The sequence below is a fragment of the Gavialis gangeticus genome, unplaced genomic scaffold, assembly GCF_001723915.1.
Source record: "Gavialis gangeticus isolate Ggan-Ray unplaced genomic scaffold, GavGan_comp1, whole genome shotgun sequence".
Classification (NCBI taxonomy): Eukaryota; Metazoa; Chordata; order Crocodylia; family Gavialidae; genus Gavialis; species Gavialis gangeticus.
The window spans coordinates 20661291-20665626 of NW_017729022.1; the positions used below are offsets into that span (position 1 = coordinate 20661291).

At 39.7% G+C, this 4336-nt stretch overlaps 1 protein-coding gene and 1 long non-coding RNA gene across 5 annotated transcripts in view; one reads left to right on the plus strand and one right to left on the minus strand.

Annotated features, from left to right (window-relative positions):
* LOC109295680 overlaps positions 1–2808 on the minus strand; it is a 16891-nt gene extending 14083 nt beyond the window's left edge. The window contains exon 1 of the long non-coding RNA XR_002096814.1: positions 2405–2808. This is a non-coding gene — a long non-coding RNA (uncharacterized LOC109295680). The remainder of the gene's footprint in view (positions 1–2404) is intronic.
* The window catches only part of USP15 (ubiquitin specific peptidase 15), a 135411-nt gene that overhangs the window by 99242 nt on the left and 31833 nt on the right, over positions 1–4336 (plus strand). The gene's annotated exons all lie outside the window — the stretch shown is intronic.

Consider the following 4336-nt stretch of genomic DNA (forward strand, 5'->3'; position numbering starts at 1 on the left):
CAACACTACTGATAGGAACACTATTTTAAATTTGGGAGATGAAGCTAAAAGGTAGCTGGAATAGTATAATTTTAAACTTTTTGCTTTTTAATTAGTACATACATAACATTACACCACCTTTTTGTAGCTGCAATCTCAAAACAGTTTATAAAAGTGAGTAAGCATTGCTTCCATTTCTTAGATTAATAGGCAAGAGAACGGTTAAAAATAGCATCCTAATTCCAATAGGATAAGCACATTTTTTATATTGAATTAAAACATAAAAATCTAACAGTAAAAGTGAGAAGAATAGAACATTTCTGGAAAGGAATTCTTTCCAAATTGGACAAAAATTGTATTAAGTCATTTATTTTTCATTGGATCTTCCATCCTGCTTCATAGTGAAATAAAAATAAATGGATTCTGAAAGCTTCCTTTCTGACTTGTTTAATGGAGGTTTTGTCTGGATAACTACTCTTATAGTTTGTTCAGACTTGCATTATTACCTGATTTCAGAACACATCTTCCCTTTGTTTGCTGTCTTTCTACATCAGTAAACTGTTGACTTATTGGATTGGTGGGTTTTTTTCTCTATTCAAATTGTAATTTTGACGCTTCTTGCCATATTTGGTTTTCATCACGGTGATATGCCATGGTGATTTTTTTCTTTTTAACTTTAGTGTAGTGTGCCATTTAGCTCATTACATCACACTACCTGAATTTTTTCCTTTAGGAGAAATTTTTATATCAGAGAAGAAAAATGGCCCAGTGGCTACAATAATTGCCCATACTAGTGGACCTATTCTAGAAGTGATATTGAACAGTGATCCTGATCTACTCTGCCTGATGTGAGGCGACCCCAGAATACCTTGAACCAAGGACCAGCATTAAGCTCACGTGGGGGCAAACTTGGGATTTAATGTTATTTCTATATCTATGGAGGATTCTGCATGGTCTTGCGAAGTTGATGTTGTTGAGGTCTCAACACCATGTGTTCCATGTGTTTGTGCTTTCCTCATCCAGTATTTGCTGAAGCTCTTCATGCCCAGGACCCAAGGAGGCTAAGCTTTATGGAAGCTGATTAACAAATGCTGCCTGTAATCAAAGTCCTATGTATTCTGCAGAATATGTCGAGGACTTAAGTTCTGTCAAAGATATAAAAACACAAGCCTTCTGTTACTGGTTATATTAGCCAAGTATAGACATTCATTTTCTCCTGGGAGAGTTGCTGCTCTCCCAGGAGAAGCCATGAGTTTATGGATGTTCAGGATTTTTTTTCCAGAACAAAAATGGCTTTTCCAAGAAAAAAATAACATGGAAACAGCCAGGGTTAGATCAATCTTGGGAGAGTTTCCCCTAGGAGAGCAAGTGCCAGTACAGCTTACTCTTTTGAGAGAAGCCAGAGCACAATCCACCAGCATCCCAGGGTGTGCTAGACAGCCCTTCCTTCCCTTCCCCCAAGACGGTGTGTCGCTCGAGCCAGATTCTACTGCCCAAGCCGAACAGGGAACAGAACACGCCCACTTCACAATGCCAAATTACGCTGCTGGGTGACAGGCTGATTGAGCAGTTTGTCAGCCAGTCAGGGCTATGCTATTCACTGCTGCTGTCTTATTTCCATGCAGACTTGAGGGAGTCTGTAGAGCATGCTAAGATGTGTGCACAGGGCCCCTCTGGCTGTATAGCATCAGTACTGAAGCTCTCTCTTCTTCAAGGGTTCATCATTCAAGTGCACATCAGACCTCTGTTTAGGTACCTCCTGCTAAGGCTTTCTACCAGGAGAACAAACCCCAGATAATTTTCCCAGGTCCTTTGAATATGTAATAAGACAGGCTATGAAAGAGTTTGGAGGAGAAACTTGCTAGAGACACAGAAGATGGTAATTTTTTATTATTACCTTCAAATAATAATAAAAAATTCAAAGACCTGCCAGGGGAGTGAGTCAGGCCTTCAAATGATCAGGATGTAAAAGGGGTGCTAAAAAATGAGTCGTCCATTGCTAAGAAACTAAATGCATTATTTGCATCTGTCTTCCTTATGAAAGATGTTAGAAAGGTTCCCTCACCAGATTCACTATTCTCTAGGGACAAGTCAGTGGAGTTGACCTAATTTGAAGTCTCAGAAGATGAACTCATAGAGGAAATTGATAAATTAAGCAGTAGCAAATCACCAGGATTTGAGAGCATTCACCCTAGGGTCCTAAAGGAGCTCAGATCAAAAATTACAAGACTCCAAAGTATAGTATGCAATCTATCAGTAAAAACAGCCTTGGTAGCAGAGAACTTGAGGCTTGCCAGTGTGACTCATATTTTTAAAAAAGCTCTAGAGGGAACACAGAACTACAGGCCAGTAAATCTAACTTTTGTTCCTGGAAAACTGATAGAAACAATAATAATAAAAAAAGAATTGTTCAGCACATAGACACGCATGACTTGCTGGGGAGAAATCAACATGGTTTTGTTAAAGGAAAATCATGCCTCACCAACCTATTACAGTTCTTTGAAGGTGTCAGTAAGCAGGTAGATCGGGGCGATCCAGTTGACCTAGTATTTCTAGACTTCCAGAAAGCTTTTGACAAGATTCCCCATCAGAGGGTCTTAAGAAAGGACTACAGGGAAGGTACACTCATAAATTTGTTTTCTATGTTTACACCTATTTCTAATGGTGAGTATAAATGGTCAGATTTCAGGATGGAAATAAGTAAACAGCAGGGTCTCCCAGGGATCTGTGTCAAGACTAGCGCTGCTTAACATGTTCATAAAAGATCTGGAAAAGCAGGTGAGTAGTGAGGTGGCCAAATTTGTGAATGCCAAAATTATTCAAAGTGGTAAAGACCAAGGCAGACTGTGAGGAACTATAGAAGGATCTGACACACATTGAATACTGTGCCCAGTTCTAGTCCCCACTCAAAAAGGATATAAAAGAACTAACGAAAATACTGAGAAGAGTAATAAGGATGATTAGTGGTGTGAAGGGGCTTCTGTGTGAGGAGAAACTAAAAAGGCTAGGCCTATTCAGTTTGGCAAAAAAGGATGCTTGAGGTGGGATACGATAAGGGTTTACAAAATACTAAATGGTGAAGAGAAAGTCAGTAGTGGTTTATTATTTACTCTCTCTTTACGCTACATGAACTAGGGGTCATAAATAAAACAAGTAGGTAGCAAGTTTAAAACTAACAAAAGGACGCTTTTTTTACACAGCATGTAAGTAAAGTGTGGAACTCGTTGCCACCAGATAGATGTGGAAGCTGACAGTTTAACTAGATTCCAAAAAGGGATTCGACAAATTCTTGGAGGAAAGGGGCATCTGTGGCAATTAAACGTGGGAGTTAGGGATATAGCCTCTGAACTGCAACACCCTGGACTTCTAAATGCTGGAGGCTGCAAGTTAGAGAGGAACAGTGGAAAACCCCCTGGTCATATCCAGTTTTTCAGTCTGCCTTTCCGCATCTGCTCTCTACCACTATGTATGTGACTTGTTATTAGGCAAGATGCACCTATGGTTTGACCCAATAAATGGTAGTGGTTTTTTTTTTTTATCTGTGGCAACTGTGAAAGCAATTTTGTGTTTTCCTTTCCAGCATGCCAAAAGCATGGGTCTTTACCTCCCCACAGCCATCCCAGGTCAGGCAAGTGTACTGCCAACATCTGTCAGTTGCAATTTAATAAAATTTATTAAACTCATGTTTAGGAGAGAAGGGCAAATAGAATAGTCAAAACACCATTGGCCACTGATCACCCACCCTATAGTTGTCTCCAAAACATTGTTGCAAGCACTAGCTCCTCCCCTCTCCCCCTGCCCCCTGCTGCCCCCATACTCATCTATGTAGTTTGCTTTCTTTTGTCCTTTAAAAACATCCTAATGAAAAAATCTATTTATTTTCCTGAGGGCAGATTATTTAGAAGAAACATGAAAAAGTAGTCCTGGGATTAACATGATCATCAGTCTATTATCAGTTATTGCAGTGAGTTATTCCTGGTAAGGACTTCCAGGCTTTCTGTATTAAAATAGACTGACAGAATTAATAGCATCTTCTGTATTCAGTAACCTTTATTAAACATAAAGGATGATAATACTGGCCTTTTCTGAAAGTAACTGTTGCATGTGCATTTATAGCTCCTTCGCTAAAAATGTTTTGACTTTCACTTCCATATATAAAGAATGTCTGTAGTGGGCTTCATCCTTTGGATTACAACAATGAGAATAGGAGAGAGTTGAGACTTTAGCAAGAGACCCTGGCTTCTGATTCCTCATAAATAAGGATCTACCTAAACTGTACTGGAAGTGCGCTGCACACTGGCTCCTTTAATCTTGCTCCTTTTGCCACGTGTTGTGTCGTTCTCCCCCCCCCCCCCCC